The sequence below is a fragment of the Cavia porcellus genome, unplaced genomic scaffold (genome assembly GCF_034190915.1).
Source record: "Cavia porcellus strain 051 isolate PalLab524CR breed Dunkin Hartley unplaced genomic scaffold, mCavPor4.1 scaffold_19, whole genome shotgun sequence".
NCBI lineage: Eukaryota > Metazoa > Chordata > Mammalia > Rodentia > Caviidae > Cavia > Cavia porcellus.
The window spans coordinates 23,105,023-23,132,304 of NW_026947502.1; the positions used below are offsets into that span (position 1 = coordinate 23,105,023).

Consider the following 27,282-nt stretch of genomic DNA (forward strand, 5'->3'; position numbering starts at 1 on the left):
TGAATATTTGGGATAAAAAAGTAGAATTCTCAACTAGTACTCTATGTGCAAGGTTCTGCATACCAGGACATTTCCAGCCAGTTGTTTCCATCTTGTCCAGATGTTCTGGGGACCCCAGAGTGTCGTTAGCTGGTGACTAAACTTAGCCTCAGGCCACTGTCGCTCCAGGGGCCCCACATCTAGCAGCCGCATTCTGCTTCAGGACGACAGGCAGCTAGAATTGCTGCAGTCCTCTCTGTGCAAAGTGGGAGAATCAGCTGAGGCTTAGCACCCTCTGGAGTTACACCAGTTGTTGGTTTCTGCATAACTACCTGCACAAAACCTGTATGAAATTCACAAGGGAAGCCTTAGTGGAAATCCAAAGTAAGTTCATGACCGTGGAGTCCATCATTTAATTAAGGATCAGCCTCTTAACAGATCCAGAAAAGGACTGGAGTACTGTTTGAAGCTTGCACCATATTAGATATTCAGGATACAGAATGAAGCATACCATGTCCTTTGAAAATATTTTGAGGAAGGTTACCTAATCTGTGCTTTTTTTTTTTACGTGTTATCTTTAAAGCTATAAAAGTTTTAAAATCTAAACTCAGTTGAATTTATTTTTGATGAAATATATAGGTTTATATGCATACATTTTGAGGTGCATCTTTTTCAATTATAACAAGGAAACCTGGGGAATCCCTGCTTTCATAACAACAAGGCAGAGGACAAAACACAAAGTGGCCTTGACATGCTTTTCCTCTTCTCCCCATTATCCAGTTGTCCTTTAAGCAGAAAACAAGAAATCTAGTAGTGCTTCTGAAGGTTGTTGTTTTTTTTTATGACAGTTTAACATGCTAAAAGAAATCATTGTTGAAGAATAAATTATAAAAGCATTTGTCTGCTGCTGGCTGGGGTCTTTTAAAAAATAATAAAAGCTCAAGGTTATTTTAACTGGCAAAAGGAAGAAAAATTATGTTCAAAAGAAATGCATACACTTCATATAATTGAGTACTGGTCACACTTTGTAGGCAAATCAAACACTTGATCTAAGCCACAATTTGCTAATGAATTGTCACTACTTCTCATCATTAAGGAGCTACTGTAATTCCACATTAAAACGATGCCTCGAATGAACAAAAGGAGGTGAATCTATTATTTTGCACATTTAGTACACTTGTCTACCAGACCCAAGAATACATGCATATAGATATGTTTACTGATCCATGAATTATTTAAGTATCTGCAAAGATGCCTGTCTATAGAACTGACAACTTTATGCCTGTTTTTCCTACATACATAGTTAAATGTAGTACCTTCCTATTGTATGCGTGTAAATACAAGTATTTCCTATAAAATAGGTAAAGCCACTGTGGACCTCTCAAATTTACTATGTGCATATGTTTACAGAGATATTTAGATAATTGCTCGTTAGCACTCCAAAGATTTGAATCACCAAACCTACTTTGTAAGGCCAGAGTCCTAGGCTAATTAAGTTCTCTGATCAGAACAGCCTGCTGAGGACGGAGCTGTTTGTTTGTTCATTTATTTATGGTAGAGTGGATTGAACCCAAGGCCTTGTCACCGAGCTATATCGCTAGCCCCCTTTTACTTTTTATGACGAGCTTTAAGTCACTAAGTTGCCCTCACTGGGCTTGAACTTGTGATTTTCCAGCCTCATTCTCCCAGACTACCGCACCATCCCCAACTAGGAACTGATTTTACCAAGTGTCATTATGAATACTTTGTCACAAAGGCAGTGTAATAATGCCTCTTATTTAGTATATATCATATTGCTGTTCAGCATATGCAGTGACTACATCCTCTTCAGCAGATGCTTTTGAAAGCAAGCTCTGCAATAATGCAAACACTGATGACGGATTAGTAACAAAGAGGCAGGCTAGACCTTGGAGAATAAAGGGGAGTTTCACACATCACTGGGAAATATCAATAACTCCACTTCTGTGTTTACATACTCTCCTCTGTGTTGGGCATTTGGCAAATGAATTTGTGCTGAAAAATGCAAGTGGCGGATCTTTGCAAACCAATTTAACAGTCAGGATAGGTATGGAGAGCAAGTAAAGCTATTTCACTTGGGCAAGCTTAAATGGGAAATGAACTTTCTGGGATTTTTAGACAAGAATGACCATGAGAAAACCAAAAGCAAACCAAACTAAACACTGTATTCATGATGAAAGAACTTAATTTGGTTTCAGCAACTTTTAGACCAAGGGACCCCAGGAAGCTTGGTTACTGATGTGAAATGTGTGTTTATGGCTTAAAACTGGCCTTGTTCTGTGGTCACATCCTTGTACCAGAACCTGTTTAGCATCGAAACTCATGTGTTCAGTCTCAGGAAACTCATCAATTCTGGACAAATTTCAATGATTATTCACCTTGTTGTGTCTCTGGGGCCGAGTTAGTTGGAAATAGATTTATTCTCAGAACATTGTCCTTTCCACTTTTATCTTTTAAAACTTAAAATGTCTATTGATTCACAAACTCAAATTTTTAGCTACATTGGTTCTAAAAGACTCGTCAGCACATGTTCCATAAAATAGGCTTACTTCTACATCTCCAGTGAGAATGGTGGGAGCCCCCAAAGTAGCTGAGCTGTTCTACTGTGTATCTCAACCTTCCTCATTGGGGATTAGAATTCTTTGTAAGAAGTAGTATCTGTGTTTTACTCCCTGGCCTTGCTAATGTCATGAATACTCAGAGGCTGGACACATAAATGGCTGTCTCCATAGCAATTAGGGCAGGTCCGTGGTTTCCCTAGTTACACTCTTGAGCGATAACCATCTATGTCTCCTCCTCTGCAAAGGCACAAGAGGGAGGAAAGAGTAAGAAACAGTGAACATGAAATGCTTTTGTTAAATGGGCATGAAAAGTTATCTCCTGCATCTCTGCTTTTTAGTTCTTTTTCTAAATCAACCATGAAAAACTACGGTGAACTAGTGAGGGCTTTTTCTTTTTTTCTCTCCCCTTTGGGGTTTTAGAAAATAATCATTGGAAGTAGATAAACTATTCCAGCCATGTAAATGTGACCAATAAGCAGAAGACAGAGCAGAGGTATTTCTCCTTAGTCAAGATGTGGACGCTCAGTGAGATGCTGGCTCTCATTTGCCTGAAGAATCGCTGGCATCACCATTCTCACCTGAGCAGAGTGGGGTCAGCCCCGCCTGGGTTCTTCCCCTGACAGTGCATCCAGCCGGTTCTCCCTCCTTAGATACTGAAAGACCGTCAAGTCACTTTAAAAGAGTCATGCAGATCTCCTAATTGAACTATTCTTTTCCTTGATTTATTCACATTTCCGACCCATGCTAATAAACTCTTTGGAAGCTCTCAATAATTGCTACCTATTTTTAAAAATAAAATGCAAAGTTAGGTCCCACAGGAATTCTAGCTGAGGGAACTAAAGGAATCATATCCACACCCTGAGCCTCAGTTTCTTCATCTTTAAAATGGAGATAACAGCATTTAGCTCAAAAGACAATTTTAACTATTAAAGGAATGAAATGCACGCACTCTGAAGATGTATTTCTGACATGGCTTAATTTTGTTTGCTTTAAAACTAATAATATTAAGCAATGGAATGCGCTTTTACATAATCTTTAATGTCTCTTTCAGCTTGAAGTTATATGACTTGAGATTGATTTTTTATGAGATTCTTAAGAAAACATTCCTGTTCATCTTCCTCAGACCCATCTGTGATTTGAGCATATCACTTTATTCCTTCATCTTTCTGTCCCAGACCAAAGAATCTATTATTTGAGATATTCAATATATTCTTCCTGGACTGAGGGCAGCAGTGCAGATTCATATGCTTTTTCTTACTTCTTAGCTGCTAGGAGGTTGAAGCCGCTGAAATCCTACACCACAGGAAATACAAATTTTTCCCTTCCTGGAAAAATGATGGCAATGCAGTGACATCTTCATAATTCCATAGGGAAGCCCATGAAAGGAAGGTAATCGCAAAATTTAATGACACATCTCGATGGCTATTTCCAATTCATAATTATCAAGTAATGTAGTAAGCAACCCAAATAGTCAGATGCCGTACCACCTATGATGCTGGATTTCTTAATCTTAATATCCCTTAATCTGTACACAAACCTTCAGTGACTCTCTGTGGGCCACATTATAAATTGTAACAACACAGTAATACCACCATCACGACCACATTAATAAGGGTACATAGCCCTTACTCATTTATTAAGCGTCAAGCAGCTTAAATGCTTTATGTCAGTTTCATCTTCCTGCAGTCTCTGCATTACAGAAGAGGAAAGCGAGGCATTGCACTTGATTCTGAACCTGGGTACATTCATGCTCCTAATGACTATCACTGTTGCTGCAAGACCGGAAATGGCCCAGACCCCTCGGCATGGCACTGTTCCATGCACCATGCACCCCGTGCAAAGTATACGTCATGTGCTTTCACATTTCTGTGCCTTACGGTGGCCCTCACCCGCTCTCTTTGGGGAACCCCTCCCCATCTATCAAAGCCCCCTTCCAAGGACACATCCTGTAATTTATGAAATCTTTTTGTACAAACTTCAGGCAAAATGAACCACTTTCTCCGAATTCTCATGCCTCTTTTCCTATCCACTTGTTCGAATATTGATTTTACAGCTGTAGGACTCGTGAACACACAGGGCAAATGAGGTTCTGCGAGGTTATGGAGCTTCACGAGGGGGCTCAAACTGAAAAGCCTTGGGCTGACTCTGACTATGCCATTCCACCCCTCTTCGACTTTCACAGCGCAAAGACAGAGAAACTAGCATGGTTGTGTGCATTTGACGCAGGTATTGTATGCTCAGAAAAGGACAGTGAGAAAACTTAGGGTCTGGTCTTGGTATCTGTCACTGGGACCCAGTTACTTTCACCGGCCTGTGAGCGTTTTTACCCAGACAATGACAGGAGAGAGCAGCACCTTTGGAGGTGCTCCACATGTTCTCCGTGTGTCCCTCAATTAGTTTCTACCAGTGTCTGGTCCATTTAACTCTTAGGCTCGCTGTGGAAAGCCTTTAGCTCCAATTGATGAGGATCATGGACAGGTGCCTGTGCTCCAAGGAAATGCTGTAATTCCAGATTACCTGCTGAGTGAAACCCAGTGGGCAAGGGCCTTCTAGCCAGCTTGGGACAGCTTAGTGCTTAGTTCAGCAAGAGCAAGGCACACCCAGAGAAACGGTTCTCTTTGCTCCAGAGAAGTTGTAAATTGCACAGATTTTAATCAGGCTCCTCTGGGCATGTCCTCCCCCAGTGGTGATACCGATTTGTCTTCCGAAGGTGCACAAGCTGCAGAAACCGATATAACTGGGCAGCTCTAACCACATCGCGTAGTAGAATATTGGGGGTCAGTGGCCATTAGCCAGGCATCACTCAAAGGTATCTTTGTGGCAGCAGAAGCCAATTAAAGTGTGTCTTGTAAGCTCAGTGTAAGGGGGATATCAGGGCTCCTGTAATTAACTGCTGAAAAAAGGGGTGTCAAAACTCAGCAACATGGGCAGTGCTGATAACTACATTCAATTGAGTTAATGTGCAGAATTGAAATACTCTAGGAAAAAGTTGGCTTCTCTCTTTTTTCTTTACCATTACTTTTAAGGAATAAGGGATGCCCAGTGCCGTTAGTAACAGCAAGGCAAATATATATTATCTGCCTTACCTACCCCATAGTGCTGGGCTCATAAGAGAGACACTTGGCACACCTTCTTAGGGGTCATATTAGATAGGTATCATCTTTCGTGGCTAAGTTTTTCCTACAACATGGAGGCTGGGAACAGGGCAGCTGCTATGGAAAAAAGCACACAAACCAGCAGTTTCATTTCTAACCAGAAGAATGGGAAACAGGTGTTCAAACAAAAATCTGTGTACGAATGTTCACTGGAGCATTTTTCACAATGGCCAAAAGGCAGAAACAACCCAAATATACATCGGTGGATGAACAGATAAACAGATTGTGGTATATGCACACAATGGAGTACTCTTCAGTCATTAAAAAAGAAGTAAGTATTGGTACATGCTATGAAATCAAGGAACCTTGAAAACATTATATGAAGTGCAAGAAGGCATGCATGCCTGAAAAACTTCCTATCATATGATTCCATTAACATGAAAAGTCTAGAACAGGTAAATCCAAAGAAACAGAAAGCAGATCAGTGATTGCTAGAGACTGAGGACGGGGGATAGGAAGGGACTGCTTAATGGTACGGGGCTTTCCTTTGGAATGATCAGAATAGTCTGAAATTAGATAGAAGTGATGGTTGCACCACATCATGAATGTTTTAAATGTCACTGAATTGTACACTTTGCCATAGGTAATTCTGAGTTCAATTCTGCCATGCTTTAGGCGTATACATTTTTTGTACTTTTTTCTGTTAAGAAAATGGTTAATCCTATAAAATGCAAATTTTACGTTGATGGCAAAAAATTAAAAAAAAAAAAAGAAAGCAAGAAAGAAAAGAAAAGAGAAAGAAGAGAAAGCAGCTCATTCTTTTTGTGGTGGGGAGGAGCGATGTTAGACCTCCACAGTGTGAGAGTAATTTCTCTGTAATGTCATCGCAGGAAAATAGGGAAGCCTGGAAGCCTGGGGCAGAATGAGACAGCACAGAAGACTGCGTCTGGATACGAGAAGAAACAGTATGTTAAATGCAAGGAGCAAGAGGATGAAGGGGATTTAATCTACCTACTTCTGAGGATTATTTATAGCAAACTGAAAATGTGTTTTTCCTCACTTGCTTTGGGGACACTGACAGTCACTCTGCACTCAGGAAAAAAACCAGTATCGGTTCATACAAAGAGAATGGGGCTGGTAAGCTCAATGGAAGGTGGGAAATCACTGGCTAGACTTCCAAGCCCAAGATAAGATGTGTGGGATTAGCTACTATTTGGCATTTTCCACTTCACAGCCTCTCGTCTGCATTAGTAGCCAGCACAGAGGCACAGATAACTCGGTAGATTGTATTTGTATTTCAGAAGGGAAGTTCATTTTCTTTCTACCTTCACCCAGACTAGTTCTTTGCCTTCCTTCTCTACAAAGAGAGACTAAAGGCTTGACTGTTACCCACAAGAAGCAGCACCTCTGAGACCAGGGACTTTTCCTACCTCGGGGCCTGGTCTGGGTGGGCTACAGGAGCCTGGACCGGACCCCGAAGGGAAGGGTGGTCTGGAGGGGTGAGTGGAAATGGCCAATCATCGTGCCAGTGATGTCTCCAAGCCTTTCACGACTCTTTGGAGTGGCTACATTAGTGTCACTAAGCTGAGCAAACCCAAAAGTGTGAATCAGAAGAGCAACAAAACACAAGGGCGAACCCAGCACTACCTACTGAGATTCCACCTGGGCACTTAGGCATCACCCGAGAGAGGCGAGTTTCAGATGCTTCTGTGTCCAAAGCTTTGTGCTGCAGCTACTGCTGCTTAGTTGGCCAAGTCAGAACTGAAGGAGGTTTCTCCTGCCTTCCAGTTCCAGCAAAGGGAGATAAGGACATGGCTCATACTTCAGAACTGAGGACAAAAGGCACTGCTCTAGATGGGGGGAAATTTGGTGATTTTCTTCCCATGATTTGCCAGCAAAAGAGTTTTTATCCTAATATGATATGGCTTGGTAGAAGGAAGGAAGGAAGAAAGGAAGAAAGGAGGAAAGGAAGGAAAGAAGGCAGGCAAGCAAGCAAGCATTTACTGGAGAAGTAGATAACAAGGGTCTTTGATCTTGCTGTGTGGCGGTCTGACTTCTCTGTGCTAAAAGGTCCCTCTCTGTAAAGCAAAGGCCTGAGAAATGACTCCCAAAGGCTCCTCCAGAGTGCACATTTAGGGCTCTGAACTTAATCCATGTCTGGGTGCTCCGAGTTTTCCATTTTGTTATAAGTACTCTCTTATAGTTAATGTACTATGTTGAGAATGTAAATGTGAGTTTCCCTTCCTTTGGGACAACTGAGTCAAAGGTGCTTCAGTGGATTGGAGGCATGAACAGTAAGTTGGAAGAGAAATCAAGTATGATATTAACACCTGCCAAATTGCTCCACTGAAAAGTACCCAGTTCAGAAGCCCTCCACAATATCTATCAGGTGGAGATTCATATAGGAATCCTTAGGAAGGATGAGACCAGCTCTCAAGCTCCTGGATGTGAATGGATTCCAAATAAGGCATCAGGCTGCTGTGGTTTCTTCTCTTTTCCTTGAAAAGTTCCCCTTGCTACTCATCTCTCTTAGAACTACCACATTTCTTCCTTCCATGAATCACACAGGTGACTTTTAGGGAGCATCCAATAATTTTTACAACATTTAACAATTACACACTCTTTAGAAAGCTGCAGCTAGATTTCCACATGTGAAAAGGCACTGAGAAAACAAGAGTCTAGAAACGGGGAACACAGTCTCTGAAGACAGCAGAAAAGGAAGACACCCCTCCTTCAGATGAAATCCCCAAACTGGGCAGTTTACTGAGAAGTTCTATAGACATCAAGGTAGAGAACAGTCCTGTGACTTTCCCTAAGATTCACTACTAGTGTACAATTGAAATGCAATCTCTCCTCTCCTGGAGATGGTCTTTGGACCTGCAGTGCTCCTTCTGGTAAGTTCCTCCTATTTTTGATATCCCAGTTAAAGGCAAACAAGATCCTTTCACCTGAGATCTGAGAAAAGAAAAATCCTCATTTGTAGATCAAAAGTGCTGTTTTCTCCATGAACCAATTTCTGCTTACACAATATCCTGCCTTCATTCACGTATTCCTGGAAAGAGCCTCTCGTCCTTACAGGACACCTGCCTGCATCTGTTCCTGGGTTTTGGAAGCCTGAGCCCGAGGGCTTCTAGTGGATGAGCTGTGTCTTACATTCCTCAAACTCCCTCATTCTGTTTTTTACCTTGATGGTTTTCAAGTTTATCACCTAAGGTTTCCATGTTCTATGTAGGTTATTCACACATTTTCTTGGGCATTCACATTCTGAGGTTAATGTCAGCACAGGGTACTACCCATCTCCACCTCCATACTGATTTCTAGACCAACGGTCAGGCTGGGTGCAGGGATCCGAGGGTTTACATCCAAGTGTGGATGGTGAATTCTCCAAGCACAGCCTAAATGAGGTTGGTGTGGGGGTGCTCAGTAGTCCTGCCACATGGACAGATGTCATCTCTAAGACTTCAAAACTGCCATCTCTGAGTGCATACAATCAGAGGAAAGGGTTGGACAATCAGAGCTAACATTTCCTTTGCCCGTGATGGATAGCCACTTTGGAAATGCTTCCCATCCTGCTTTTTTCTTGGGTCAGCACTGAGGTGGAGGCAGTGGGTGGAGGGACAGGGTCTATTTTGGTCTCAGTGTTTTATACCAACCCCTCCAAGAAGAGAGTGGCACCAGAATTGTCTCCGTACAAAAGGTTTGCATTAACTGTAATGAAGCAAATGACAAAATCAATAAAGCAGGAATTGCGTGGCTGTCATAAAGATGATGTAAATCCAGGGTTCATGATGGTTATGAAGCTATTTAGAATTGTAATTAAAACCAGGACCATTTTTTTCAAGATAAAAGCCCCTTTGACAACCATAAATGCAAGCTACAGGAAATTTTCAACAAATATATTCAAAATTAATGTATGGTACAAAGATGGCATAAATTAAGTGAGGATAATCCATAAGCCCAGGCTTCAGAATGTAAGAGCACTGAGTAAAGAGATTTCGATTTCACGTTTGGTTTTCAAGCAATGTGGTTTTCAATTTTAATCAAGTTAAAGCTTGACAGAGCACTTAGAGACCCTGAGTGAATGGCAGATTTCTGACAACTACTTTTCAGTGAGACTGAAAATGCTGTCTCTGTATTTGCCCAACTCTTGAGGTCTGACGGCCCTGGTTATTTTATGCATCTCATATATTCCAGAAAAGAATCTAGGGTGTGTGTGTGTGTGTGTGTGTGTGTGTGTGTGTGTGTGTGTGTGCGCGCGCGCGTGTGTGTGTGTGTGTGTGTGTGTGTACACAGGAGGTGACCTTTCAGTTTTATTTGGGAGGTGGTCTAGGATGAGGTAGGCAAGAAAGAGAGGAGTCTAACACATTTTCTAAGCCTTAAGAGTTTTCCTTGGACTTATTTTCTGAACCCAGATTCAAAACTTTTAACACTGAGATTTCTTGAGAAACATCACCCTGCTTCCCTATCTCCCTTCTAACCTGTTTGCCTTGATGTCATTCACAAGGCTAAGCTGTGGGTGAGTATTCCCAAAGGTTCATGTGTTAAAAGCTTGGTCCCTAGGGTAGAATCACTCAAGTCACTGGCAGGGGACTGTGAGACACCAGGCTTTTCCTATAGCTTCCTATATGCCAGTAAAACAAAACAACAACAACAAAACTATAAGTGATGAGTATGTCTTCTAGTCTGAAAAGCCATTAAAATTTAAGGAGGCTCAATTCTTTCATTCCAATGTGGCTTCAATGTGGAAAGAAGGGGGTGCTTAATGGGTATAAATTGGGGTACCCCAAGGTTTTAGAGTTGTAGTACTCATGGCTTTTATTTGCTGTATTTTATGATGCTTTGATATGTTGCAGGGGAAGTTTGGGACTACCAGAGCTAGTTAATACCAACAGATAGTGAGCCCTATTAGTGGGCCCACATACACCCCAGTGAATCCTGAGTCCATACCTTCAGCTGTCTCCTTTAGGTCTCATAACTAGCCATTGTTTCCCCTGCTCTAAATCAACTCTGCCCAGGCACTAGCCAATTAGAATAGCCTCCATACCTCATGACCTTCTGGACTTATTCACACTAGCCAGTCCTGAGCTCTCCCCTGCCCTGTGTTGTCTTTCTCATGGCAGTAAGGCCATGCTGAGGCTTCCTGTCAATCCTCTTCTGCCTTTTTACCTGCTCTGGTCCTTCTCCTGGTGGCTCTGTATAGTGTGCAAGATGTCTCATTTCTAAGGGCAATGAGTAACAGTAAACTTGTCCTTCAATGGCACTGACTTCTCCGTATCACCATTCAGTCACCTTATAAATTAAGACTTGGTCAAAGACAAAGGTACTCAGGATCTGGAGATAGCCTCTGCCAACTGATGAATGAACATGGGATAATTTAATCTCCAATTTTTAAAAGAAGTTTAGATCATATGATTTATTTTTAAAACCCTTTCTAGCTAGTTAAGTCTGTGGCCCAGTAAAGTGAAGTCAATTCTAAGCCCACCCCAGTTCAACAGGCAGTGAGGCTGGCTGCCCTAGAAGGGCTGCATGACTGCCAAACTACTTACCATAAAAGCACATTTCATGCCTGCTTCAGCAGTAAAGTGGGCAAAGAAAGAGCATCATTTTTGGAAATCTAATTTCATTAAGGAGCTGATTCCAGAAAAGGTCTTGAATTGATAGTTTACCCAGAAGATTCATCTTCCACAACAAGGACTGATCCAGCCAAGAAAATGTGTGCTTTCACATCTCAGTTGTACTGGTTGACAGCAAGTGGACCAAACTTCATCAATCCATCTTAATTGCTGGCAAGGTACAAACACTGTGAAGCAATTGCAACAGGGGACCCAAAAAAAGTTTAGTGCCAGTCCTCAAATTAAGACGGCCTGAGACATATGAAGAGGGTCCAAGAAAGTTCAAGCCATTCAGTATCTGTTGAACACTGTAAGGTGGTCACTTAAGGTCCAAAGCAAGAACACCTAGCTTGGCATTTTGGTGGGCAGTATAAAAATGAACGCTTTTTCATGTTGGTGACTGGTGAGCAGCAGCGAGACCATCTGTGGTGGACCGGTCTTCTCTCAAGAATGAGACCAATGGAGGACAATTTCCAAAGCAGAGCTGAAGCTGAGAATCTTGGATCTGTGGTCTATTTTTGATTTACCTGGAAAAATAAGCCCAGAGGCTGACACAGGGTCAAAACGATCCTCTGGGCTTTTAAAAATAAGACACTGGAGGTAAAATGCAAACAAAAGGGACTGGGGGCAGGGACGTTTTGTTTAAGGAAAATTTGAAAAATTCTTATTTGCTTCAATTCCTGGGTACTTAAATTTTGGGTATGAGAAACTAGGGGAAAAAATAATCACAATTAGTTAAGTTTTACTCCACAGTGACGGTACTTTTGATGGAAATTCTGTCACTTGGCCATGCCTCTCTCCCCACTTATTTGTCTCTCATCTATGTTTTATCTTCTTTCCTGTCTGACCTTGGTAACAATGTAGGCTGCGAGTGAATAAAGAGGAGACAAATACTATGCAGGAGACACTTACATACAAGCGCGGAAGCGCTCACAGACCACATTAAGAGTAGCTTGTTTACACCACCACAAAACTGAATTTACCTGATGATTCACTATTTGTCTTTTCTCAATGAACCAAGGCACTGGCTTTTCTCAGTGATCATGTAGAGCCAGAAGCAACTTTGGAGTTGGGTGTGGTGTCTTTTTTAAAGAAATAAGCAAGCAAACATTTATTGGTCTGCGAGTTGAATATACTTAAGCAGACAAAAGCGAGATTCAGGCAGTGATCTAATTGACATTTTACTTGGGCATGAGAACTGGGGCCGGCCCAATGGCAGGCAGATTCATTTTCCAAAGGTCACAGGGTTGGCTGCTGGTGATTCGTTGTTGAAAGATATTTCAGGGCTGGTCAAGGCCACACTGAGAGATCCCCATGGAATACAAATAATCCCCCTCCCTGGAAACTGGCAGCACCCACTGTGGGTCAGTGTGGTTGCGCTCACACAATCAGCAATGATCACAGTTTCCAGTTACAAGAGGTCAGGGCGGCAGGCACAGAGGCGACTTGGGGCACAGCCAGCTTAGTCCTCTGAGCTCTCGTGGGTAGAAAGTGCATTCCTGGCATTTGATGCCAAGGCGGTGAGTGAAACAGGAGAGTTCCCATGCTGTGGGCTGAGATCAGATGCATTTAAACATTTTTTCAATACATAAATATAGTTGCTTGGTCAGAGAAAGTTCAGAGCCCCTCTGCCCCATCCCCCTAGTTCCAAAATTTACTTTTGCAGAAGGAATTATTTTTAGAATTTACCAAGAATTTGTCTACAAGTATTTCACATATACTAAAGCATAAGACAATGAACATAGGCATATCCATTTGATGATACGTGTGGGGGACTGGTTCCAGGATATGAGTATCCAAAACCACAGAAGCTCAAGGCCCCTTATGTAAAATGGCGTAGCATCAGGACAGGATCTACACACATCCTTCTGCAGACTTTAAATCACCTCTGCTTTACTTCGATCCCTCATACAAAGTGAATGCTGTGTAAATAGCTGTTATGCTATATTGTTTACTGGAGAATGGTGAAAGTCTATACATGTTTAGTACAGACATATGTTTTTTGAGTGTTTTAAATCTGTGATGGTTAAATTGAAGGACACAGAGTCCATGGATACGGAAGGCTGACTGTATATTGTTTTAAATACTCAAATGTCAAAGACAATGTCCAGATCACTCTGCACTGTTTTCTCATTTATGAAATCTAGATGTTGTTTTGCATCAAATATAAAGCTCAGTCTTGCTCCTAACAACTCTATAATATATCCTGAGTGAACAAACTATGATTCACTTATCTAGTATCCTGCTAATGGGCATTCAGGTGGCTCCTAAGACATTTTCTCTACAAGTGACACTTATCTATAAAACTCTGGGACTTGTAAGAGTTTATCTTTAAAGTAAATTCATCCAATTGACAGGCTGGAGTATATTTTTGATTTGGGAAGCTGGTGCCAGATTACCCATTAAGGGAGTCACGCCAGTCGGCAATCCTCTGTCGCTGATAAGGACTGACCCCCACCCTGCCCCCACCACTTCAGTGTTCTCTGAATTCTTACTGAGCACTCAAGAAAAGAAACCTCTTTAATCACGTCTAAATTTCCTGGGGAGAAGTTGGATATGCTGTCTAGAATCAAGACAACCATGACCAATATATATTGATTAAGGCTTTCTTTGCCAACTTATGTTAGCTTTCTAAAGCAATGGGATAAAGCACAGGTTTTCCCTGCTCTGGTATTTTTTGGTCATTGCAGTTAAGTAAAATATGTTCATTGTAGAAATATTTTTAAAAACAGGTAAAATAAATAAATGAAAGCACTCTCATGTATTTACTCTAGAGAAATGAAAACATGTCTACCCAATGAGTAGTGTAAATACTCACAGCAGTCTTACGCATAACACTCAAAACTTGGAGCCAGCACTAATACCATCAGTAGGGGTGTGGATAGCACAGTGGAGTATATCTGTATAATGGAATACTACTCAGCCATAAAAAGAGCAAATCATTTGACAGAGAATACAAGACAAATCTGAAAGTATTATGTGATGTGAAAGAAGCTTATCTGCACAAGAGGACATACTATATGATTCCATTTATGCAAAATAGTTCTATAGGCACAACTGTACTGAGGTAGAGCAGGTAGGGGCCACGCAAGGCAGGGTTGTATGGGGTACAAAGAACATATTTGGCAGTGGTGTAAAGGCCTTGAACAGAATTGTTGAAATGAATATATTTTATCCAGATGGATTATACTCCAGTACATTGCTTAAAATGATAAAATCACCTAAATTTCTAACATGATGGTTAACATTTTTAATTGATGTATTTCAGATTTTTTCTCATGTAAAATACATACATAAGAAAACTACATTCAAGCTTTTAAGTGTACTTTTTAATTTTCATTTTTTTATTAAATGAGGATACGTGCTGTGGTAATTTCCTTAAAAAAATCTTAAAATATTGGTTTGCGTCTGTCATGGTTTAATTCTCATCTCAAAGTGTTTTGTGTTCCTAACAGGAACAGTAGACTTGCCTCACCTTCCCCCCCCCCAGGCCAGTCATAGGTAAAACATTCTGCTAGCATGGCCAAGTTTGGGAAAAATCTGTACATCCTGGAGTCAGTCAGTGAGTCAGTGAGTCAGTCTGTCTGTCTACCTGTCTCTCTGTCCATCTCTTCAATGTCCTTCACCTCCTCACTGCAAGATGTGTAGATTAAAATGGGTCCAGGCAGATGGCAGCGGCTCACAGCCCAGTCTGGGTTCTTTTTTTCAAGGTACAGGCAGCGTCAGCATCTGCTGAATGTGGAGCCAGGCTCCAGCCACAGCTTGCAGAGGAATCACAAGTGGGAGCCCCAGAAGGCTCCCAAGAAAACCAGAAGCACTCCACCCTCCACTGTTCTGGGGAAACAAAGGCTCCCAAGTGGCTGAAAGGGGGCTTTGTTCTCTGGCTCTGCGCCCTGTGAGGCCCTGGCAGTCGGGAGTGCATTGTCAGGATGAGACTTCCTTGCTGACAGCATTCCGAGGCATCCACACAGCAAGAGCAACAAAGGCTGGGCTAACAGGCACACGGGAGTCCATGCGGCCAACACCATTGTCCTTCTCTTCCCCAACCCTGGGCGGACGCCAAACAGCAAGTCCACCCTACTTAACAGACACTCGCCTAGCATGTGTGGAATTTACCCCCCTGGTATTATCCAGGGTACTTGGCTCTCTGTTTAATTCTGGACTGATTCCCTATTAAGAATCATTAATAATTTGAGTCAGATTAATGTAGTTTCGTGTTTCAGCTATGCTCTGTGACCTTGGAGAAACCATTCATGCTTAGTGAGTCTAAATTTCTTCCTCTTTACAAGAAAAATAATCCCACTATAACCCCACTGGGTTGTTACAGTACTTACATTAGATATCTACACTGAAATGCTTTCTACATGTCACTGCTAACTACTTTCCAAACACTAACTGGGTGAGGTACAGCCTTTAGTATTCGGGAAGACACCAAACTTACAGAAGGTGGTGACTTACTCAGGACCAGTGGAGAGGTAGGATTTACACTTAGATCTCTCCTTATTTCAATGCCAAGTCCTTATCCACCATGCCAACAGTTCTAACCAATACAGAATTAGGGGAGCAGCAGGTGATAAGACAGAATCTGGGCCTTGATGCAGACATTTATTCACAGGTGCCAGGAATCTGCATTCTTAGTAAGATACAGGTGCTTCTGGACCAGGTGGTTTTCAAGCCACATTGTAGAAATATTACGCATGGCTACAGTAAAATAACACAATTACTGCTGTATAAATATTACAGTTTGAGCAACCCTAATCTGAAAACCCAAACTCCTCAAGAACCAACATCACAGCACAAAACACCAGGAAAACTATGTACAAAATTATTAAAGATTTTGTATAAAATTACCCTTAGTCTGGTAAAGTATATATGTATATATGAAAAACAAATGAACTTTACTTAGATATGGATCCCATCTCCAAAATGTCTCACTAAACACATGTAACTACTAACATCTGAAAAAAATCTGAAATCTGAAACACTGCTGGCCCTTAGCAATTTAGGAAAAGGATAGTCAATCTAGTCTTTAGAAAGTAAATGCAGAGAAGTTCCAGTGTGGACCAGGGATAAAAGAAGGGAGCTGCAGGATGTACAAAGCCTGACTCTGCGGCTCGTAATGAACGGTTAGTCAGTGGGGACAGGAGTCACATAAATGAACTCGTACTGAGCAACCATCAACCAAAATAAATAATGATGAGTCACGTTAAAGAATGAGGCGGTTCCTCGGGATTCAGAGTTTCAGATGCTTCAGTAAAAATGACCCTGGGGTGTGACACAGAATGCAGGAGGGCAGTCACCCGCTTCAGGACCAGGCAGGTCCACACTCACGTCGTAAGTCCAATTCCTGGCAGAGCATTTAGCCTCAGAACAAGACAGTATATGGCAGAAAGACGTTCAGCCCCAGAGCTGGTGTTTTGCTCAGTGCAATTAGCAATGATCTGCGAGAACTGGCTTCAGGAGTACTTGCTCCTGAATTGGTCTCTCCGGCGTCACCTTGATTGCCACCTTCAAAGTGACCTTTCCCAGACATTTGAAGGCAGGTGGATTTTAACTGGTTTACAGAATTATGGCACTGCCGATTGCCAAGATATCAGTGAGGATCATTTGTGAACACCTGGGGCTGCAGGAAACCCCACCAAAACTTTCCATTCACCGTGTCTGCCGGCAGCAGGTTGGCACCACTCCAGTCAGAGGGCTGTGGCTGAATCCGATGCATGGGTGATTTGATTCGGCCTACAGACTAGACACTCATTCTTTAGATTTTCATTCTTCTTTTTCCTTTCTCCCTCCCTTCTTCCATCTCTCTCCTTTCCTTATTTTATGTACTTAGCTTATACAGAGACTCAGGGCCTCCTGCATGCTAGGTAAGTGCCCTACCACTGAGCTACATTCCCAGCCTGACACTCAGGATTTAAAAAGGTTTCGCTTTAGGTGCCAACATCTCGACATCAGATGATTTTACATAGGAATGGAAATTTTGGGTTCTTTCAGAAAAATGAAAAATTGTTAAAGCGAGGCCCACAAAGCATCTGCTAGAAGGAAGCAGGAGTGAGTCTCAGACGGGGCCACAGCTCCCATCAGCTCTAGGTTTTACTCTCTAAACAGCACTCAGCCTGCATCCGTGAACTGTCTGTGTCACCACACAGTCCTTGAGTTATCAATCCCTTATGGAAGGTTTCACTTTGGCATATCAGATCAGAAAAATACCTAAGACCACAATCACCCCAAACCTTCCTTCTCCTTAGTCCCACAGCCGACTGCCCAGCTGTGATCACCTCTTCTGCATCACTGACGGTGGACAAATGTATAAGGATGGGGTGGAGAGTTGTATTTATTGAGCACCTACTTGGCGTCAAGCTGAATGCTAAGTTCTTTCCACCTATCATTTCCTTTAGTCATCCTTATTTTTCTGAGATGGAAATAAAGGCTCAAGGAGGAAAAGTCAGGTCCAAGAGTCACTAACTACAAAGCACAAAGAGGAAGCCTCTGTCAGAGACTGAGAGTCTTTGGGTAAGGAGCAGGCTGGTAACTCTTCCTTTACATGAGCTGACATGATGATAGGAATCTGAAGAAGCTTGCAGGACAAGTGAAACAGGCCTGTATATACTATGTCAGAGAAGGTACAATTTAGCCATAGCAAAGCTGGACACCCAGCATTAACACATCTGATTTTTCCACAGGACCTGGAAGTTCACATTTTCAAGCCAAAATTCACTTTCTTGGGAGTGTGTGTGTGTACAATGTTGGGGATCAAACCCAGGGCCTCATACATGACAAACAGGGGCACCACCACTGAGCTGCATTTCTCAGCCTTACTGAGTTCTGAAACCCCACATAAAACACAAAACATTACTGCAAGGAGGATTTGGTCCAGAGTTTTGACAGCCATTAAACTTCCATCAGGGAGCACAGCAGCATAGCATAGGTAAGTCACTTCTCTTTTCTGTGCCTCAGTTTAAACACTTGTAAACTGGTTATAATCACAAGGCTGCTGTAGAGAGCAAATGAGATAATAGATAAAAATGAATAAGAATCCTGTCTGGTTGGTGCTCCATAAGAACTTATTACCTACCAAGAAGGTTGTTTCTGTTTGAGGTGGTTACTCCTATGTTGATTGTGTGTGAGGGCAGGGAGAAGATAGAAGCATTTTGGGTTAGATGATTTTGTAGGAATCTCAAATATCCCATTTTTTGAGCTCAAATATCCCATTCTTTGAGCTGCATGAGCTGAAAAAGGAACACAGCTTTCATAACAGAATGTCGATCAGCTGCAAAATCTCAGAAGTACTGCTAGACTCTGTACTGGATAAACCAACCCTTCTCTGCTGGGTACTTATTTATCTGGTGAGGTGGTTGTCCTGGCAGACACAAGAAGTCTCATCTGCATTTAGAAGTCATTTAGGTTTGTGGGCTTATGCCTGGGGATTGTTACAGAGAGAGCCTTAAAGAAGAATGTCACAATGGCAAATCATGGCAGTGGATGTAAACGGACACATTGTAACACATCCACTTTCTGAGCTGAATGCTTGCAGCAGGTAGAGGAGCCCTCTGCTCTGGCAGGGTGGGTACTGTGCATATGAACATGTCAATTCTGATACCACAAGCCTGCTTTGAAACATCAGCTCCAGCAAAAAGCCACGGCACCCTTGAGCGGTGCTGGGCTAGGATCCCAGGCTGCCACCCCCACTAACAACTTCCTTATATACCCAGCAAATCGCTTTGATCCCTGGCTGACCAAGCCTTCTTCATCCAAGCTTTAAGAACTCTCCTTCCGGGGCTGGGGATTTAGCTCAGCGGCATAAGCGCCTGCCTTGCAAGTGTGCAGTCGTGAGTTTGATCCCGGGCACCAATAAAAAAGACAAAAAAAAAACCCAACCAAACAAACAAACAAAAACCCTCCTTCCAGAACCAACCAGTTTACCTAGAGCTAAGTCAAGAAGCTTATCCAGGGTGACAGGATTACTGGTGGAACTCAGGTCTTCTGCAGAAATCCCTACCCTGTCCTCAGGATGGCTGATGCTCTGAGAGCCCCATCCGGAAAGCCACTTCCCAGGCAGGAGCTGTCTTTCCTGCTTTCCTCTTCTCTGTGTGCAAGACCAGCCCAGACCCCGAGCCCTAGAGTCCAGCCACAAGCCTGGCTCTGTGACCCGACACCTGCTGTCACCACAGTTATCTTGTCTGTCATTTCCTATCTGGTGCTGGCTTCCTGATCCTACTGCCAAATTTATCTCAAGGAACAAACCTTCCTGCCTGACGGAAGATGGTCTCAAAGAATTATCAGACTTCACCATCTGAACAGATTTGAAAGATTAAAAGATTATCTATCTTGTGATTTTTTTCAAGCTTTTCTTTTTTCTCTCACTAAGCTCTTGGGTGTACAAAAATCTCATACTGAACCCTCAGGCCTATAAAAGGCAATTGAAATCACCACTACTGAAAAGTGACTTTTTAAATTTGTATACTTTTAAGTGCTGGAGTTTCTCAGGACACAATTTGAAATCTGCTAATCATGCGTCAATGATTCATTTTAATAATGAGGAAACTGAGACCAGGCGACCACATGTCAGGCAGAAGGCAGCCTTAGTAGGGGTTTCTGATGGTGACTGGTACAAGTTACCACACATTTAGAATATGTCTACTTCCTTAGAGTCTTGGAGGTCAGAAGTTGGATCAGGTTCAGGGGGATAACGTTAAGGTGGGCAGGACTTGATCCTTCTGGACTCTGGGAGAGCAGCTGTCCCCTGACTGACTAGGGGCTCCCCAGGTCGGGGCTGTCCTTGCACCCTACATCCAATGACCTTCCCTTTCGCTGCTTCCAATCATGCCCTTCTTCTTAGAAAGACCTTTCTAATGATACTGCATTCCCTTGGGAAATCCAAGATAATCTACCCATTTCAAGATCCTTCTTTTAATCACATCTGCAAAGTCCCTTTTGCCACACAAGGTACATATTCACATATCCTGGGACCAGGGTGTGGAGATTTTGGGGGAAGCGATTACTTAACCTACCATAGGTGTCAGCTAACAGCTGTCACTAAATCCAGAACTCTTGGGTTTTCTGGGTACTTTCTATGTGTCAGTGGTGGCATGGTAGAGGTGTAGAATGGGGAGGGGGTGTGTACCCCCTTTTCCTCTGATCTGTATCCTTGGCACCCCACTGAAAGAAACAAGACAAGGTGTTGGGAGCCGCGGCCGACACCGGTCGCCTTACTTGGCGGACGTAGGGCCTGTGGGTGGGAGCGGAGCCTGAGCTAGATTGCCCCTCCCATCGAGTGAGTCAAGTTGGCGCCTGCTTCCTGCCCCCTGATTGCGCTGGCGACTTAAACAACCCGCTCTGTAAGATAGTCTGCCTAGCAACAACTGATGTTAGCCAATCAGCCCGCATCGCGCGCTTTGAACTGATTGGCCACTGTTACCCTATAAAAGTGAATGCCTCTCCCGCCACGAGAGGAAGCACAGAGAGAGATAGAGAAAGTCCACCGGCGAGAAAGGGCTGGTGGCAGAGTGGAGGCCTCGCGGGGCCCACGCGGAGATAAATAAAGGCAAGATTGCACACCGCCAGACTTTGTCGTGTGTCTTTCCTGCCGGCCGGGAGCGACCCCGACAACAAGGAAGGATGCACTTAAATACTTTTAAAGGCCAGGGTTATCTTGCGGCCAGGGCACTGTGAACATAACCTTTTGTGTTGGGTAGATATTTGTCTAGAAAGGGAGGATTTAGTCTCTTAGATGTGATAACTTGAGCCAAATTAATTATCTGAGATGAAATAAAAGCAATAATGATTATTAGTCAGCATAAAGTAGGTAATGTTATTTCACTGCTATTGCACAGATGGAGAAATGGAGACAAAGCAAGAAATATGTGATTTGGAGGGAGGAGGGATGTAAAAAGGATTGAGATGGGTTATTTATGTATCCATTCCGTCATGATTAATGTACTCACTACGTATCATCAACATATACTTACTTTAAAAAGGAGGAAAATATTATAAAGAGTCTACTTAATTTTAAAAAAGAACTACTTAATTTTAAAAAAGATCATGTAGGTGGTAAGAACCAGGATTTGACTCCAGGCAGGCAAAGTGCAGAACATTAGCCAGTCAGCCTCAGTGTTATCGAGAGAACAGAGTCCAGACCTGGGCAGGTCCCTGAGACCACAAATCTCCAAAAGACAAACTTTGATGCCGGTACCTTATATTGGAACTTGTTTTGTGTTTTTTGCTGGGGACTTTGCACATACCAGGTATGTGGTCTACCACTGAGCTACCCCCAAGACTCTTGGCTTTGCAATCTGAAGATCTCAGTAACTGTCAGGACTGGTAAAAGAGCAAAGGGTTTATCTACACATTTGAAAGCTCATACTTTCAGGATAGGGAATGGAGGGATGGATGAACAGGTAGGACATGAGATTTCTTTAGGGAAATGAAACTATTCTGTAAGATACTGTAATGACAGATACACGTTGTACATTTGTCCAAACCCAAGTATACATTATGGACAATGAGTCTTCAACTATGGAATCTATGGACAGAGTTATTAATACATCAGTATTGAGTCAGCAATTACAGCAAACATGCCACCTAATGTAAGATGTTATTAGAAGAAACCGTGTGTGTGAACGGGGATTGAAATTCTCTATGTATCCCTCTGATTTCTTCTGTAAACCTAAAGCTCCTCTAAAAGGTAAAATGTTAATTAAAAAACAAACAGCCGGGCATCATGGTGCATGCCTATAATCCCAGCATTCTGGGAGAAAGAGGCAGAAGAATTACAAGTTCCAGTCCAGCCATGGAGAACTTAGTAAGACTTTGTTTCAAGATAAAATATTAAATAAAAAGACTGGGAAAGTAGCTCACTAGGAAGCTTTGGACTCAATCCCGCCTTCCTAAAAAAAAAAGCCAACAAATAACAAAATACAAATAACAACAAAACCAAAGTCAATATAATAACAATTAAAAAAGAAATAAGGAAAGCTCGCACTTTTGGACAATCTTGAGGATCTTTTCAGCATTCCTGTTGTACTTGTGTCTGTAACAGCCTGCTCCTGCCTCGTGTCTTGGCTGGAAGGAAAAGCAAACAGACTCCTCCAACACTGCCCACGATCTGAGCCTGCGGTGCACCTACGGCCTCTGCCCACGCTTTCCATACCGCAGAGCTGTCCCTGACTGCTGACTCTGCAGAGCACGCACAGAGAGCCCCCCTCACCCCATGATCCTGGGTGAGCCTCCCAGGACCAGCTCGCTGGCTGCCAGAGAGCTCCTCAAGTTCTTTGAACCTTAATTTTCTCCTCCATAGCTACAAGAAAATGAGCTTTCCCCCACAGTGATCCTGCACGGTTGTTGTGCTAATCAAGCTAGTTTACACATGCGAAGGCCTTGTGTAAACCGGGGAGCACTGTACAAATGCGAGGAACTCCTCTCCATTTGATGCTTCAGTAGTTTTTTTTTTTCATCTTACACATGAGGAGATCAAGGCTAAGAATGGTTAGAAAACTTGTCCAACTTACCACATCGGTGGCAAGCAGCAAAGCTGGAATTTAAAAAAAAATCAGGCCTGACTCTAAAACTTACCCTTTTAATTAGTGTACTCACTTAACACCAATAAGATAAAGAACTAGAACATGAACAGTTAACACAGTCTCCAAGTGTGATCTCCAATGTACCACTTCTTCTCTTGTTAAGCCCCTTTCATTTATCCTTTAGTGTTAAAATCTCTAAGCAAAAGCTCAGTCCAGTGGCAAATATCTCCTAAGACCCCTGCATCTGATTTCAAGGGCCCGGTGCCCCTACACCTTCCAGCCCTGCAGGGCTCAGAAAAGGAGAGGACTCCAGTTACACACTTGTCTTAAACAAGTGTTTGCTGTAGATTTTGTGCTCGGAGGAGTTAAATACCTGTAACAAGTTTTAAAAATCCGGTCTACAAATAAAATTCTCCTGGATAATAAATTTTAATGCTGGACCAAGGATAATCGTCTCTATTATCCTGCAAAACAGAAAGGCTTCTCTGAGCTTTATTCTTACCGCTTCCGTTTTATTCTTTGCTCCTAAGATATAATCACGCTCATTCATCCAGGGTGTTAGCTGTTCTTCACATGTTGCACTCATTTTTTCTGAAAGTCATTCGTTCACTGTTCACTGTTTGTTGGGCACCTACTATGTTTCACACAAAGGGTCAGCTCGACCAAATCAAAGAGTGAGCGTGCAGACCGGGCCTGTCTCTGTGTATGCCTTGTAGGTTCCTGGAGAAAAAAGACAGCTATGCAGAAACTTCTAACTCATGGTGGGGGTGCTGGAAGGGTATATAAAACCCAACAGAAAACCGCCAGTAAAGTCTACGAAATTATGTCATCAGTGCCAGGGAGGAATTCTGCTTGTCACTTAGATGACTTTCAATCCTTGGCACGGTGCCTGGGATGGGGCACTTCCCACCCCTCTCCTGGCCTGTAGACACTGCTGTACCGTATCTTTCCCAGGCTGATGGAGGCTCATGTGCCTGTTTCTTTTATTTTTTCCCACTTTAGGGAATTCAATCAACTAGTATTTATCAAGTACCCCACTGTGGGCCACGGGGCAGATACGGAAGAACTCCAGGGAGTATTTGTCATGTTACCTGCCCTCCTGTGGAGCTCTTGGTCTCCAAAGCAGGAACTGTGTTTTACTAACTTTTTTTTTTTTTAATTTTAATTTCCAGGACTAGCTTTGGGCCAGGCCAGAGTAAGGGTTCAAGGAAGATTTATGGAAAGAATGAAAAAAAGGAGGCGGGGAGGGAGGAAGGCAGGCAGAGGGGCAGCTAGGACCCCTTTCTCCAGACTGCCTTTGAGAGTCCGGCCCTCTTTCTGCAGCGGCAGTTCCGAACTTAACACTGGCAGAGGAGGACAGAAAACGCTCCGCGCTTCCAGGGGCCGGAAGCCTGTCCCTCTCGCCTTGCAGAGTTCCCCAAAGCTGGGGATTTAGCTCAGCGGCATAAGCGTGCCTCCGCCCCTAGCCAGCTCTCACAGGCCTGCATTGCAGTGCTGTCTCTTGGGCCCCCTTTGCTTGCCCGGGTCAGGCCCCTGTCCAAGTCCCCTCTGGCCTCCTGAGTTCACTCCTTCCTGCCTTGCATGTGCAGGTCCCAAAGCTGCCCAGCGGAGCTGCCTTTTTAAATCGACAACCTGGCTAGGCCCTTGCGATGAAAACCCTTCCGCAGATTCTCAGGGTTGTGCAGATCCCGCCGTTCAAGCTTTTCCTAGGCCCAGGTGAACCTCACTGATCTCATCCCCCTTAACTGCTCTTTGCTGGCTGTGCTCCAGCCACAGGTCTCTGATATGCACGACTCTTTCACACACCCTGGTACCGGGTCTTCCTCAGCTGTTCCTTCAGCCGGCAATGCCCTTTCCCTGGATGAACTCCTGCTTATCCTTCAAAACCCAACTCATCTCACTTCCTGACTCAGCCAGCTTCAGGCTTGTCATCCTGCGCTCCCCCATATCTTGTTCTTACAGTCCCTGTAGGTCAAGCCCATGTCCTGCAACTGCCAGTTTATCAGTCTCCCTTTTTTTCTGGTCTGTGAACTCTTAAATTATAAGGACAGAATATTATTTTCATGTTAGATACTATAACAAGTGTGTGCGTGATTCTTGGTGTGTGATGGGCCATCAGCAAATGCTGGAGAAATGAACAAAGTCACGCATTTATTACCCTTGTGGCTAACCTCATTCAGTTGCATGGAGGTCTGGGTGTAGTATCCTGTGAAAAGAGAGCAGCAAGTGCAAAGGTCCTGGGGCAGGAAGGACTTTGGGGGGATTCAAGGACTGGAATGGTGTATAGGGAATATGAGATGAGCCAAGCCATATAGGGCCTTGTGGGTATGACCAGGAGTGTAAACACCATTCCAGGTACAGTGACAAAATAAACGGCTGCTGGGATTAGTAGGGGTCTACTGATGAATGGGGACTGATGTTCCTCCCTGCACCTCCCTCTCTCTCCCAAGATTGCTGCCTGCTTACCAGGGCGGAGACAGCCCTCATTAATCTCGGGAAGCGGGAGGGCAGACACGGGCGGTGTGGCAACACAGACTAACGAGGGAACACAAAGGCCGCCTGCTCGGCTTTGTTTTGAGACCGTCAATTCCAAATTCTGCTAGCTGGCAGAGACAGAGGTTATTGATTTTCCCTTCTGGAATGCATGTCCTACAGTGTCCTCGCAAACAGACACTGAAAAACAGAGGAAAACATCACTGCTGAGAAAGACGGGCAAGGGGACATTTTCTTTTCTTTTAAAGAAAAAAGCAATTTATCCTGGGTTTTTGTCTTTTTCTTATTTTGTGTTGTTGGATGGCAGCTTGTCATCACTTTTCTCCAGTGCCTTTATTTTTTCTGTCCTATCTCTGTGTCTTTCTGATCCTGATTCCCCTCTCATTGTGTTTCTGTCCAGAATCTAGCACAGTGTTTGCCTGCAGTAGGTGCTTAATACTGACATGGTGGACTGTCGGGCCACAGGGCAGTCTCTCTGTAGGTCTTTCTCCAGATCAATTTGTTCCTGTAACTGCCTGTCTTTTTAAATATAGCACCTCTTTTCTTCCAGACAGGCAGCAGATAGTAAGACCAGCCCTTAAATCTAGTTTTCAGTAACGGCATGGAGTGGACTCCCCAGCTAAGAACTTGCTCTCTCTTTGGATAAGCAGGAGGCAATTAGGGGCTCCCTTCTGCTGCCTGGGCAGGGGGCAGGGGGCCAAGCGTCTTCACCATGAAGAGACTCGGGGCTCCAGTAGCTCACAGGGCCATGGATCTCGGCACCTGCATCCCTTCTCTTGGATCTGATCAAAGCCACCTGGAGGAGGCTGGGACCTCTGCTCCCCAGATGCATCTTCGGTCACTTCCTCCTCTTCCTTCTTGCAGCTCACGGGGCTGTGTGCAGAGTATGCAGAGCTAGAGCCCCAGAGATGATTGAATGAGATGCTGAAGGTGGGCTGGGTGGGAAGCCTAGGCCTGATTTTGTTTGCTGGCTGTTAATAAATGATACACACTGATTCTATCATCTGGAAAATGTGGCTTCGCAGTCTCATCTCTTCTTGAAGGTGCAGGTCAGATACATGAAACTATTTGTATCACCACTGTACCATTATTCTGCAAAAATAGACAATCCTTGATTTTTTCCTCATAGTAAAGCAAATGGTGTCATGGATTGGTTCAGTCAGTTGTCATTTTGTGTATCACTTAGCTTTAAATCTGCTACTGTGCTCCACTAATTTATCTTCCACTCCTAGTCTAATGCAGATAAAAGAAGACTAGTGCTAAATTCTTTAAGCTCACACAATGTGATGGAGATGGCTATGGGCTTAGTTCTCAAACAGACCAACAGTGAAGATGTACATCTCCGAGACTTAAAAGTTGTTATTCATTGCTCAAAATGTAGACAGTCTTCATGGTTTTAACTGAGAACTGGTAGATGTATTTCTTTAATGAATTTCCTACAAGTTTCTGCAAAATGTGTCCTATTTTCTCCAGGGACTCACGCACTTTTTTCCTTTTTGTGAGTGGAGTTCGGAGTCGAACCTAGAGCCTTGCATGAGCTGATTACGTGTTTACCACTGAGCTACATCTCCAGCTCTGGATGCATATTTAAACATCCAACTCATTACTGCTTCTGCCCACATGCTCACCCTCCATGAATTTGTTTCTAGCTCCAATGCAACATCTTCAGTAATCCACATGGCATTTTCTCCTAGGGCTATTGGATCATTTTGGTCTAACTCTCTCACATTGAAACCAAGACATGGTGTAGCTTTACCAGCTTCCTCAACCAGCATTGACAGATGTCAGCTCATCAGTTTCCTGACACACAAAGATGCTGTGTCCACATGGCCCATGGAAGACTGGTCATAGCTTCACACCCGCCACACAACCTGCTTGTTTTCCAAGCCTGACTCTTCCTCCCAAACCTCCAGGCTCTGTAAGTGGAGGCTTTAAGCAGACAAAGCTCATGGTTGATCCATATTATTCTCTGCTGATTTCCCCAGAAATGACATTCGGTAGGAAC

The 27,282-nt window shown here is 43.4% G+C and overlaps 1 protein-coding gene across 1 annotated transcript in view; it reads right to left on the reverse strand.

Annotated features, from left to right (window-relative positions):
- The window catches only part of Slit3 (slit guidance ligand 3), a 590,749-nt gene that overhangs the window by 170,123 nt on the left and 393,344 nt on the right, over window positions 1-27,282 (reverse strand). The window lies entirely within an intron of this gene.